Below are 14,563 nucleotides of genomic sequence, written 5' to 3'. Positions count from 1 at the left end.
AGGGTCACAGACCCCAATAAAACGGCCCTGCCTGCTTGCATAGAATGTTGACGAGAGATCTGTAGAGATCACTCATAGATTGATGTTTTTAATTGATTGTTCTATAGTAAATTACTTTAATTAATTTAATTAATTACTTATCAGTTGAATTAATTATTCAGAGCATTCATTTTCTGTTTCCCAGAACAATTGATTGATTCCATAAGTTTTAAATCAATGTATATGATGATATAGTGAATAATTCTAACGAATCATTCATTCATTTCACTTAACAATTGATTTAGGGATAGATTGTAAAAATAAAAAAGATAGATTGAGAGTTTTAGGTAAGATAGTCATTCTGTAAAACATCTTTGGTGTGGCGGCCTCTACTGGTCGAGACACGATAGGACGTTTTTAATTCTTTACTGCCCTCTGGTGGATAAAACAAGATAGGACGTTTTTAATTGTGTACTGCCCTCTGGTGGATAAAACAAGATAGGACGTTTTTAATTGTGTACTGCCCTCTAGTGGATGAAACAATATAAGACATTTTTAATTGTTTGCTGCTCTCCAGTGGACGGAATACGAATCACACTGGAACACTGGTTCTCCATCAGTGCATCCGCCTGAGGTCGACGATATAGTCTTTTACAATGATAAATGGAGGGTTACTTCAATTAATTTAAGTAATTACAAATTGATTTAATTAATTATTCAGATTATTTCATTTTCAGTTTTCACAAAACTTTGATCAATTGGTTTATAGTGGTCTAGGGATGACGTTTTCTTCCACAGGATTTCATCAATGAAGTGTAAATGACTAAGTCTAGTTGATTGTGCATTCCTTCCAAGTAGCAGGTCGATTTCCTTACAGATTGTAATTGATAATTGATCATTTTGTTCCTTTCAAATAACAAATCGATTTCCTTACAGATTGTAATGAATAATTAATCATTTTATTCCTTCCCAATGACAAGTCGATTTCTTTACAGGTTGTGATTAATATTCGTGTTTTACATCTTTTTATTTGAAGTTAAGTTCTTTTTTCACAGTTCTTGATTAAAGAATAGCAGAACAGTTTCTATCTGAGGATTGATCAAGCAAGGGGTTGTGGATCAGAAAGACTTAAAGCGTGACCTGCTTTTTGTAATTTGATAATTGTGTTGAACAGCCTTTGTAGTTTAATAATTAAGTTGACCTGAACTATAATTAGTATTGATTGAGCAATTAAGTGACACATTCATACATAATAAGGGAAAAAACCATTTAGATTAAAACGCATACACATAGATTACATTTAAGTCAATAATACACAATACCACTGAAACAATCCGTTGTTCCGGAGTTGTAGTGTTCTGTGTGGACAGTTGACACAGTTAAGAGTTGGACTAGCATCTGTTTAGCAGATACAGCAACAGAAGGTGGGTTGTAAGGAAAGTACACCTTATAGCATATTTTCAGCATATTAAGCAGTATAAATATTTCAGACATGGGAGCCAAACCCAGTAACATTGTGAGGGCTGTTAATACAGACAAGGGAATATTAGCAAATTCATCTCCTGTGGCTATAGTGGAAAAAATGAATCCTCTTGTTAAGGAGATTAGCGAGATATCAACGAAATGGAATATTCGTTGGGCAGACATTGAACAACCATGGCCAGCAGAGGGCACCTTTGATTTACAATTAATTGCAACATTGGAGATACTTATCAATGCACATAAGGCGCATCAAAAAGGAAAGATTAGATCAGAGAAACGCAGGTTAGAGTTAGCTATTTTAGACCTCTTCAAGGTAGAGGGGCAGAAAGTAGCATTAGCTTGGAAAGAGAAAACAGCTCACATGGATCCAGAAAAAAGAGATGAATTGGCCAAAGCAATGGAAGAGAAAGTGAACATTCCATTCTCACACACAGCTCCAATCTCCAGTCCTCCTCCCTATGCCAAGAGACTGGAGGACAATTCTCAGCGGATCTACCCTCAGGTCCCTGTCCTAAGTACGAGTGGAACCTTCACTATCAAAGATAAGGATGAAAATGTACTAGAGAGGGGAAGAGCGAAAGTGACCGTGGACTTCGAACCAGAGAACAGGTCAGGTGCCAAACAGAAAAAGAAGGAGGAGCCGAGGGGAAAAGGGGACGACAGGAGGGACAAGACGGATGACGGTGAAGATGGCAGTGGAGGAGATGGCAAAGATTCCAGTGATGACAGCAATGCACAAGGAGGCTACAGTTCTCCGATAAGAAAACTACTAGCCAGGGCCGAAAAGCAGGGAGGGAAAATACGCTATAAGAAGGGAAAAGAAGAAAATAGTTCTGAAGATGAGCAGAAGTCTCTGAAGGCAGGGAAGAGAAGAGAGAGCTTAAAGCAAAAGAAGATGAAGCTGCAGGTCCCAGAGCTATTAAAAAGGGTCCCTTCGTGGTTGCCACTTATGTCGAATATTTCTCTGTTTCAGTGATAAAAGAAGAGGTGAAAACTTCTGGCCCAGGTTTAAAAGTATTTATTCAAAAAAGGTCGGGTCTTCAGATTACAGGCACACTGAACAGTCACAACGTGAATCGAGGTAGTCAAGAGCAGGCCGCTCGTCCCTGAGCACCGAGTTTTATAGCCTTCCTTCTAGGCCTCTGATTGGCCTAGACCCTCGGGGGCGTGCATGCGTGTGTGTGTGTGACTGCGCATTGTGCGACAATTCGTGTGTGTGTGTCAGCGCATTGTGCGACAATTCGTGTGTGTGTGTCAGCGCATGCGCGACAACTGAAAAGATCTTCCCGAGATCTTTTGTATTGAAACAATAAAAGTATTTAACAAAGTGTATCCGAAGCAATAAAAATATACGTGTAATATGTGTAAAATATACGTGAATATATGTGTAAAATATACGTGAATATAAGAAGGCTATTAATGTGTAAAAATATACTACAAAAGCTTCAGAGAAAAGAAACGTGAAGTCCCTTGGTGTTGTTTTTCCTTTTAGCGACGAGTCGTTCGGGACTGAATTTTCACGTGGCGGCGCCGCGGCGTGATAACCGTGCGATACGCGATACGCGGAATGAAAGTACGATTTACGATACTTTCCGAATGTTTTCGTGAGGGGAGTCGCCGTGGTCGTCGTCGGTCGACTGTTGTGATGGATTACTCGTCGGGGACGGCAAATAGTTACTTAGTGGGGCTTGCAGTGATGCAGCAGTCAGCAGTCAGCAGGTGGATTTTGAGGAAGTAAATTCCTCTCCCAGCGCTTCCAGCTGTTGGTGCGCAAGTGCGCGTTCATGCCGCTGATCTGCCGCGCAGGATGCATTTTGGCGACGCATGCGCACTGGCGCACCAGTTATGTGCACCCCTGGTCATAATGCTTTTTTTCTTCTTTTACAGTAGAGAAGCTGTACAGGGAGGTAGAGGTCTCAGAAGGGAGAGTTAAGGTGTAGAGATAGGTCTTCAGTCTACGGCGGAAGATAGGGAGTGACTCTGCCGTCCTGACATCCACATAGAGGCGGTGGTGCCAGTCGGCCAGGGAAAATGACATCAGGGTTAGTTTAGAAACATTTATAAAGCATTAATAATAATAATAATAATAATAATAATAATAATAATAATAATAATAACATGGATTTATATAGCGCCTTTGATCAAACCCAAGGACGCTTTACAATTCTACAGGAAATGGTCAGATAGACAAAACAGAAAAACAAACAAAACAAAACAGAGAGAGTGACTAGGGGCCAAAGGCCTTGGTGAACAGATGGGTTTTTGAGGGCTGATTTAAAGGAGTCCAGGGTTGGGGCGTTGCGGATCACTGTGGGCATTAATAACTAGTTCCTGATTGCAAGCTCCCTATTTGGCAATGAGTTATAACTGTTTGTAAACGGGTTTATAATTGACTTATATGAGTGATTTATTAACTAATTCAAAACCACTGATAAACCCTTCACAAAGGGTACCTTAATGTAAAGTTCTACCCAGAAACCTAATCTAATATTTATAGCCACTGTATAGCGTAGATGTGGACGAGTGCATTGGAGGAGTTAAGATCTCCAAGAATAACAACAGATCGTGGATGACAGAGTCCTAATGAACCGGATGAACATGTCACACAGCCTACAGTAAATAACAGAGCGTGTTATTTGGCACGGATGCGGAAATATTTAATAGCATATTGATCGGCACGCTCGCTTGAATTCCAAGGTCTAACAGGTCAGTGGGACATATCCCCCCTCCACCATTACCAGAAAGTGGTAAATTGAAAGCGTGATTAAACATTAAACCTTCAGCCTTTGTGTACAGGTGCATCCAATTACAACCTAAATTAGTCCGGGACATATTTCCCTCGCAAGAGGGTTTAAAAAACTATCCACAGCTTCACTGCCGAAATAAACCGAAAGCATGTTAAGATGACACCCATTTGTCGTAAATTGACGTCTTTGCTGTCTCTCCAACACGTGCCGCTCTGCCCATCTCCACACATCCCCCACTGACTTAGTCACTCCACTGTGGGGGGAACCGACTTGGCAGCTCGCAGGGGGAGTCAAAGAAATAACTAATTGAAATAAATTGGCACTCATCTAGCGAAGGTGCAACCTCACAGAAAAATCGGAGAGCTCCCCCCCGGGGGATTGAGCTCTGCAGGATGACTTCTGCCGAGTAGATCTGTCATTAAAATGAGATTATATTACAATTGGACAGGCGGATGCTTTTCCTGTCTGCTCTTCTTTATCCAGTGTTGGTGGAACAGTACATTTTGCTTTATTCTGGGGGAAGTATAGCTGCAGTAGTATCTTTTATCTAAAGAATCCTAAGTATGAGTGACGTGTTGTCATATCAACCTGCTGTAATGATGTACTTTCTAGTTAAGTAAGTCGTTACTGTGTGTCATTCACAAATGTAAATTCAGGTATTAACTGTAACGAAAGCAGACAGTCGCTCACAGGTGTGACTACTGTAATAGTGTTTTCACATGTATGGGATTGTTGAAGAGGTCTGGCGGTCCAGGGCCTTATGTTCATGGACAGTGATTGATTGCAGACTCGTTATCAATGTCGTGACAATGTCGACAGTATACCCAGTGTACAGTGTGAAATGAAGACCTTGTCCAACTGCTGTGTTGATGTTGACACTATATAAGAGATGTGTTGTGTGTGAGTGGGCACTTCAGTCCACCTTCAGTAGGCTGGGTCCAACTCGAGTTGTGAAAGACCATTTTCTTTAATAAATATTATACCTACATTTAAAGCAAGTTCCTATCTTGAGTCTCATTATTAATCCACAACACTACCTACTCTACACCACTGGCGGACTCAAGGGGGGGGGGGGGGGGGGGGGGGGGGCAGGGGGGGCGACCGCCCGTCCTGGTGCCCCCACGGTTGAAAAACGTCTCTCTTAAGTGCCCTTTTGAGTGGCATAAATGCCCTTTTTTTGAGTGGCGAAAATGTGAGGACGTACCCTATTGGTGCCCCTCCAATGGTCTAAACTTGACCATGTGCCCCCACAGTTGAAAAACGTCACACTAAAGTGCCCTTTTGAGTGGCAAAATTAGAGGATGTGCCATATTGGCTGCCCTTCCAATGGTCTAAACTTGACCATGTGCACTGATGGGGTCCCATGTTGTGCAGAAGGTGCCCTTTTTTCCTTTTCGCCCCCCCCTGCCCTTCAAACAGCCTGAGTCCGCCACTGCTCTACACAGCCTACGACCCTCGACAGGCCTATGATGGAGGTAAGGTGCCGTTTCTTTCTGTTTGCTTAGAGCACATTGTCTTTACCATGACAGCGATGGACAGTCTGATGTGCTTCAATCATGTGGTGATGAACCTAATTCATCATGCTCAATTACCGTAATCAGTCTCGCATCAAGGCTTTGATTTGAAGAATCAGGTTTGTCACTGTATGTTTGCAGACAAATATGTGACACAGTCTGGTGAAAAGGTCCACATGCACTCAGGCAAACGTGCAAACGACCAAAACACTTGTTTTTAAAAAGAAAATAGTTTTCTGTATATATTGCATATTGCGAAAATGTAAGTGTTATTCTGAAAATGTTAAATAAATGTCAACGATGTTGAGAATCAACGACACACTTGCTAGTCAAGCCAAAATATTGCAATGCAACGTATTCGGGGAGTAATCCCCCCACTACTACCTAGTTAGTGTATAGAGTGGTGGGGGGATTACTCACCGAATCTGTTGCATTGCAATATTTTTCCCTTGACTAGCGAGTGTGTCATTGATTTTCAACAACGTTGAAACGTCATCGACATTTTTCAGGATAAACGTCGGGAAACATTTTCATTGATTGATTTTGACTTGTTTCCGCTGTCACCAGCTGCTGTGTCACACAGGTCTGTCCCAGTACTATACAGTCTGACCTCGAAGGTCAAACGTCAAATGTCTTTATTGTCCTCGGCCATTGATGGCTCAGATGTTTTCTTCCCATTGATGTTCCATTTTCTATGGTCCATCCTATTTTTCTTCTGGTGTCCATCAGCGGTCCCTGAAGTAGGCCTAGCCTGTCACACATGCATCCCCCCCCCACGCTTCACCTCACCTCACAATCGATCAACCGCCGAACAACAGCCTAGGTTGACAGCGTTGAAGGCATACAGTAGTGTTTGTTTTGGTCTGTGAGGTTCAAACACATCTACAGAACACCAGTGCCCCTCTCTGCGCCTACTGTATAGATTCATGAAAACAGAGGGCGAACAGAGAGAATGTTGTTTGTTCCCAAGACCCTTCCTTCCTCCGCTCCTGAGGAGGGTAAGCGGGCGCTCCTGCCTTTGTTGCAAGAAGATTAAAAAAAGGAGAATCGAGAGAAGCGACGTTGTCTGGTTCTCCAGAAGGGCACTGCCACTCAACAGCCACCTTGAGACGTCTCTGATGTCTCCGCTCAGCAACCGTCCGTCAGAGGGAGCCGTCCTGAGAGACGTTTTAATGAAGTCCAATAAAAACTCTGACACGTTATTTGTGGCGCGCTCAATATCAAGAGGTAAATGCCACAAAAAGCTCGCTCCCCCCAAAAATGACATTTAAAACAAGATTAAAGGTGCACTATAGGCATCACCTAAACAATGATTCTGACCTCCCCTTGATTTTGGAAGAATGAGATGCAATTAAATGAATGCCTGAAATATCTTAGTACAACTTCTTTTTCACCGTATTGTAATCCAAAAAACATTATTCTCAGGGATGCAGAATCTTGTTATATTGTGTTAGTTGTCAACTGTCTCGAATAAGAATTAATATAAATGACCCTAACAGTAAACAAGCAACTACTGTATATCTTCAAATGATGTTGAAATAATGTTCAGTGTATGTGTATACGATACCATGAAAGGGGGTAGTATATGGGGAAATAATAATAATAATAATAATAATAATAATAATACATTAGACTTATATAGACACTCGAAGACACTTTACAAACTGAAAAGATCGAGTAGTAATAATAAAAAGAAACAAAAGATAAATAAAAGAAAGTATAGGGGCCTAATTAAGGTAGTGCTGGGGACACATGGGAAGGAGAGGGGGAGAGGGACGAAATGTTGCACAAAGCACCTTTAAGAGTATTGATTTGCTAAACGGTCCACCAACAAATGCGAAATGACCTACATAAAACTGGGTCGGACCGCCTGACAAGACATCGCACTAACAACGACTACATAAAAGGGTAACGGTGGCGCCATTTTGCCTGGCAGCCTTTAGTGGCCTTAAACATTCTTTGAATGTCGTCCTGGAAACCCTGTTTCTAGCCCAGCACGAACACACCTGTGATTCTCTAACCCTCAAACTGGGTTGCCAGACGGGATTGACAATTTCCAGCCCAACTGGAACAAAAGCCTGCACACTTCTGGATTTGAACACGGACAGTATCATACGGAGCCCCACTGGGGTCACATGGTAGAAACAAAAAATGTGATGTGTGAATCCGTTCCCTCGGTTTTGTAATTCGTTCCCTCTGTTTAGTAATCCGTTCCCTCGGTTTAGTAATTCGTTATGGTTAGGGTTAGGGTTAGGGTTAGGCCCTACGAGCCAGAACGATCGCAAGGATTAGGGTTAGGGTTAGAATCCTTGCGATCGTTCTGGCTCGTAGGGCCTAACCCTAACCCTAACCCTAACCATAACCATAACCCTAACCCTAACCCTAACGAATTACAAAACCGAGGGAACGGATTCACACATCAAATATTTATTTTCTACCATGTGACCCCAGGGGGGCTCCGTAGTATCATGGGGCTACCGAAGGATAAAAAAAACAGGCCTACACACGACGACACGTGGCTGGCGGTTGGTGTGAGGAGTGACAGACGTCCGCGGTGTGTGTGTGTGTGCGGACGTGTTGGTATTCAGGAAGTGTGTGTGTGTGTGTGTGTGAGGTCTGTCTGAGTGGCGACGGCAGATGGAGCTGCTGTCAGAAGCTTCCGGAAAACAGAGACGAATAGGAAGGCCGATCTGTCGCGCCGTGCTTCAGACAAGCCCAGGTACGCTTCCAAAGTAGGACTAATTCAGCGCCTTCCGGCACGTTCCGGTTCTTTGTGATTTGTCCGTCAGTCCACACCTTGTAGTATGTGTTACAGTACATGTGGGAATATGGTACATGTGGGAAAACTAGGGTTAGGGTTAGGTGCTAGGGTGACTTGGTACATGCTGGTATGTCTAACACTAACCCTAACCCTAGTTTTCCCACATGTACCATATTCCCACATGTACCGTAAGATATGTATTAGAGGCAGTAAACTCTACCATGTGATTACACTCTGGACTTCTGTGAGAATGTTGTTATTTTTTGTTGAAGGCGGTAGGTGTTCCCAGGAGGCTAGAGAGAGAGAGAGATAATTACTAGCCTGGAAGACATCCGCACTGCGCCACCTTCCTCACTAAGCAGAAGGTTCTTCAAATCATTCCATTTGTCAGTTTGTTGTCAGTTTGTTGGTTTGTGGGAGAACGTCCTCTGTTCTTACCAGGTAAACATAATTATTCTAATCTAAATATCGTGTTCTTGTTTGGTTTATAAGGATCCCTATTAGCGAATGCCATGACATCAGATAGTCTTCCTGGGGTCCGACACATTTGAAAAAAATCACATTTGACAATTATAAACCTCATATACATAGAGACAATTATAAACCTCATATACATACAGACAATTATAAACCTCATATACATACGAATGAATGAATGAATGAATGAATGGACTTTATTGTCATTGCTACAGTACAGGTACCAAACAACGAAATTTAGGAGGGGTGGCTCCCCTGGTGTTAGGAAAGAAAAAAAAAAAAACTTTTTAAAAAAATCACAAGAAGGGAAGGAGCTGGTTTACATAAATAAAGGCTATGTACACTATCCACTGTACTATACTGTACAGATAGACGACTAGGGTTGTCATATTGCACAATAGTATTATTTCACATTTATTTAAAGTGTCACAGTTTGCAGGCTTGAAATGTACATGTTTGTGCCTCAGCACTACACCTGATATTTTTTTTTTGATATCTAGACAGGCCTGTCCAGATTTGATCTTAATCGCATCTCAGCGTCGCACGCTGTCAGTGTCACAACCGCCAGATCTTTCGTAACTGAAAATGAGAAAATCCCAATACCTTATTCTTATAGTTGTCACAAACCCGAAGGTAGTGGCAAAAAAAAGGGAGTATGTATTTAAATTATACAACTTTAAGTTTTATTATAGTAAAAGAAGCTAAATAAAATGAGTGACATGTGTATATGAATATGGATAAGAATCAGTAGTGTATGCCATGAGTGAACGGGTGTAGAATGTATGTTGTATGTGTAAGGGGTGTATGGATGTATGTGTGTAGTGTAAAACTAAGAGGCCCCAAAACCTCGGTACCCCCGAGACCTCACCAAGAACCTCTGTACCCCCGAGACCTCACCAAGAACCTCTGTACCCCGAGACCTCACCAAGAACCCTAAAGGAACTAAAGCCAAAGGAAGAGAGAGTGAGCTGAGGACACACCCACACTATATTATATACACTCCCAATATGCTAGATTGTTAAACATTCGACACAGAGTGTAGGGTGGGGGTCAATGTATAGTTGTGTCAATGTTATAGTTTGTACAAATACAACCTATTAAAGGACTCGCTGTTCCTTTAGAGCGCCGCTGTGGCTTTGGGCTGGGTAGAGCCCACAAACGAACACACCCCCACCCCGCTGCAGGCGACGTGGAAACTACAGAGACATGACAGGGACCTGTTTCTTCTCATTAGCGCCACGTTCAGACCTGTCGCACAACGTTACACAAGCATCGTAGCATCCCTGTAGCATCCCCTTCCTTCTGTCATACAGTCACGTGACTGTGAAAATAGATGATAATAATAATAATAATAATACATTAGACTTATTATATAATAGCGCTTTTCTAGACACTCAAAGACGCTTTACAAACTGAAAAGATCAAGTAGTGATAATAAAAAGACACAAAAAATAACTAAAAGGGGCCTAATTACGGTAGTGCTGGGGACATGGGAAGGGGAGAGGGGGGGAGAGGGTTAACTGGTGAAGGCGAGCTTGAAGAGGTGGGTTTTGAGGGCCTGCTGTTTAAATGTCGGGAGGGTGTTGGCCTGTCTGACGTGGTTGGGGTAATTAAAGATAATCATCTTTCAACCGAATAACACACTCTTGCATCTGCATCTCACTTGACTCAGCTATGTATTGCGTCGTTAATTAACCGCAAGACTGTGTGGGTGTCTACTCAGTCAAGCGGGGCCGGCGGCGGCTGTGTGGCAACTGTAGTTGACAAGCCGACCCCCTCTCGGTCGCGAGCTTGTATCCACACCGGCTACCGGGGCCACAGCGAGGCCCATATGGCAGATCAGCGGTGGGTTCGGGGAGGGGATTTGAATGAATTAGTCGATCTTTTACCAAAGCGACACTCCGTCCAAGTGGACCAGGTGTCCTAAACCATCGAGCTCTGCCTGGCAACGCTGTGTGTATAATCCAATTAGCATCGTTTAGAAATGTTGCCAATGCTTCTACTATAATCCGCCCCGCGCCCCCCCCTCCCAATTTTCATTACTGAGCGCCCCGATGACATGTTTGTAGCGAATGTGTTCATAACTACAGGGTATGAGACGAGAGGCCGATAGGTCAAGGCAGGAACCGCTGTTTCTGTGTTTGTGTTTGAGGGAGAATCTTCAATTACTGTTATCGCTGTGTGTCTTCTATGAAAGAGAAGTCATAGATGGAGGGAGGGAGGAGGCGGGGCAAATGAACTAACGCTCCCGTCTGTGTCAATGTTCATTAATTAAGCTATATTGAGTGGAGAATGTAGATAAAGTGCCAAATGGTTCCTTCTACGACAGAGATTACAAAATGGAGTCTCTTTACTCCGGGAGTTGATTTTTTACAAGACAAACACACAGTGAGAGAGTGACTAATTGTCTCTCACTCACTCTCACTCATACACACATACACTCACACTCACACTCACACACACACACGACTGTGACATTCAGATGCAACTAATCTGTTTACACACAGACACACAGCCTAATGCCAATAACCAGATGGCGAGAACAATAACGTGAAGGATTATTATATCACATTACAGTATAGGGAGTCGTGAGGGCATTTCTATTATATCTAGGAAAGAGATTCCTCTTTCTCGGATTTCTCTGGGAGTTCAAGAGGACGATGAGATTATGGTTATTACGAGCCTAATCAGAAAGACGTATCAGAGCGTAGATTTAAGCACAAGCACTGTCCCCCCTCGAGCGTTTTAGGTGTGCTATGGTTGCAGAAACAGTTTATATGAGACGAATCATTAACAATGGTTAATGACTGCATGAGGGTTTAAAATATTTGCCTTTTGAATTGCCACTGTAACAATGTTGTAACCAGCACTCAAGTTGAGGGGGGATGAGGGGGGATGGCATCCCCCCCTGAAATAAAAACAGTCAAAATCATCCCCTTTCTAAAACTGCCATCCCCCCTTTCCATCTCTTATGTCATTTTATCAATGAACGTGGTATTACTGCTATTTCAACATTTTGAAATAGGAAGTTTTTTGCGCATATTGAGTAGAATACTGTGGGTGAGGGGGCACGCACACATGCAATGACATTTTTAACAAGTCACTGACACTGAAGTCACTGACGCTGTGGGGATGCTAAAATTGTCCCCATATGATAAAATCCACCATCCCTCCTGATTTTCTTTTACAACTTGACTACTGGTTATAATGTTATAAAAAACATAACCTTGCTTAGATACGGTCTGATGGTTTTTTTTCTGAGATGGTTATGTGCTTGACATAGATTATGGCAGGCAGAGTCTTCTATGTGTAGCTAAGGGACTTAATAGACTAATAGCAAACAAACATCAAACAATATTTCATACACTATTAGATGTGAGGTGTTGTCTCCTTGAGTATGGTTTAGTCTTTACGGGATGTTCTTTGCATTTGTTAACATTATAGTATTTGCAACAAAAAAAAAACATTAATCATTCATAACAGATCGATAAGAGCTAGACATCATAGCGAGCCTGCCACTAGAGCAAAACCGCAGATAACCATGGCTGGGAGTATAAAACATTTAAAGGGGAATTCTAGGATGTACAGTACTCGTTAAATATTAAGTGAGGTTGTTGTATTCAGTAAAAATGTGTCTGCATTTGAACTGAAATAGCTTGCATATGATCTCACACATGCAGAAAGACTTTCATCTCAACTAGATCAGAACAACTCTTTAGCAGATACATCATGTTTATGTAGTGGTCAGGGCTACTGGTTTGAATGCTTGATGCATAGGTAGTCAATGCAGATAATCGGTGCGGCCACATCATCTGACACGGTGGGAATTCTAAAAACTGCACATACATGTCAAAATTAAAGATAGCCTTGATCTAAAACACCACCATGAATAAAACATTTCCTTTTGGCACAACATCAATCTATACAACCTTCAGTCATCGACATCAGGTTGGTCAGACCCGGGCTATCGACCCCCTCCTCGCCAGTAGCGAGTGGCAGTTAACAACACCAACATTATTCCCTATCCCAGAATGCAGTGGGAGGGAGGAGGTGTGTTGGGGCAAGGCAGGATCTGTCTCCAGACAGAGTGGCCGTTTGCCCTTGTGTGTCACATTATGTGTGCAATCACGTCAGGGATAATTGGAAGCATGGGGGGGAATACAGAGCGGGGTATTGAGGACGAAAAAGATGGGATAAGAAAGCAAAAAAGACCAGGGCCATATGCATCTGTGTCATGGTACAGTAGGGGACCGCCACCGTGATCCAGGATGCGTTTAGATCCAGAGATCACAGAGACTTTGAATCATACATGCAAATGTGCTTAGATTATCTATGTGGGGTATTAGGGTATCTGCTCGCTGTTTCTGTTGTTATTTCATGTTGTATATTGTATGTTTTTATACTGTCACACCCACCATGTGGTGTCTTTTTAATTAAGTGCTGCTTTTCTTGGCCAGGGCTCATTTGAAAAAGAGGCCACTGTCTCAATATGACTACCCTGGTTAAATAAAGGATTAAAAAAGGAAAGAAAAAAGAGAAAAAATACAGTTATGATACGTTCGGAGCGCATTACAATAATTGTGGTGAAAGCGCCTGTGTTTATTTATTTATCAGGATCCCCATTAGCTGTGGCACAGGCAGCTGGTCCACTTCCTGGGGGGGCACATGAAGCATAGCATGCATGACAGGACATCTATAGACAGGACAGTTATATACACCAACAACAGAATAATGGACACAGTCTCTAATCGTTTGGTCCACATGTCAGGATGCGATGTAACGATCTGACTTTCCTTTAGAAAAATGTGAATAGGTTTCCACGTTGTTGTAAATCAATGACACATCGCTTGTCAACTAACACAGCTTGTTCTGTGAGCCTGCTAACAAGGTAAAGTAGTGTTATAATAATAATAATAATAATATCTTAGATTTGTATAGCGCCTTTCTCAAACCCAAGGACGCTTAACAGATTCCATAGACAGACAGTCAGACAGACAGAACAGAAAAACAAAGCAAAGAAACAAAGACAGCGAGAGTGACGAACTAGGCTAGAAGCCAAAGGCCTATAGTTAACTAGGTAGCAGTGGAGATTACTCACCGAATCCATTGCTTTGCAGTGTTTTAGATTCTCAACAACGTTGAAAAGTCAGAACATTTTGATTGGTTGCCGACATGTGGACCAAAAGACTAGAATGTGTCACATATAATATAATAATCAGTCAGATTTTGTAAAGACACCAAGAAACAACAACATTCTTTTTACACAATATGTATTTATATACAGTACATATTCATAACATTATTACATATAGTTCAGTTAAATTAAATAATTACAAAGAGAGGTGCTGTGATGCAATTGTATCTGTTTTTTAAAGCTTAAACTTAGCTTTAGCTTTAGTGATCTTTGGTGGCAGAGCATTCCATGGTGACATGGCCCTGTACATAACTGAGCGACGTATGTAAGAGGTATGACCGCATTATGTCTGACATCATCTTATAATGGTCTTGAGCTATTATCAAACCTTTTCTGGCAGTTGAAAAAAGGTTAGATAGAAAGAATTAGGGATAAAATTCTCAAAGGACCAGGTCCAAGCGCAGGAGTA

This window comes from Nansenia antarctica (assembly GCF_963989245.1).
Source record: "Nansenia antarctica genome assembly, chromosome: 11".
Classification (NCBI taxonomy): Eukaryota; Metazoa; Chordata; class Actinopteri; order Argentiniformes; family Microstomatidae; genus Nansenia; species Nansenia antarctica.
Note: the sequence above shows the minus strand (reverse complement) of the source record.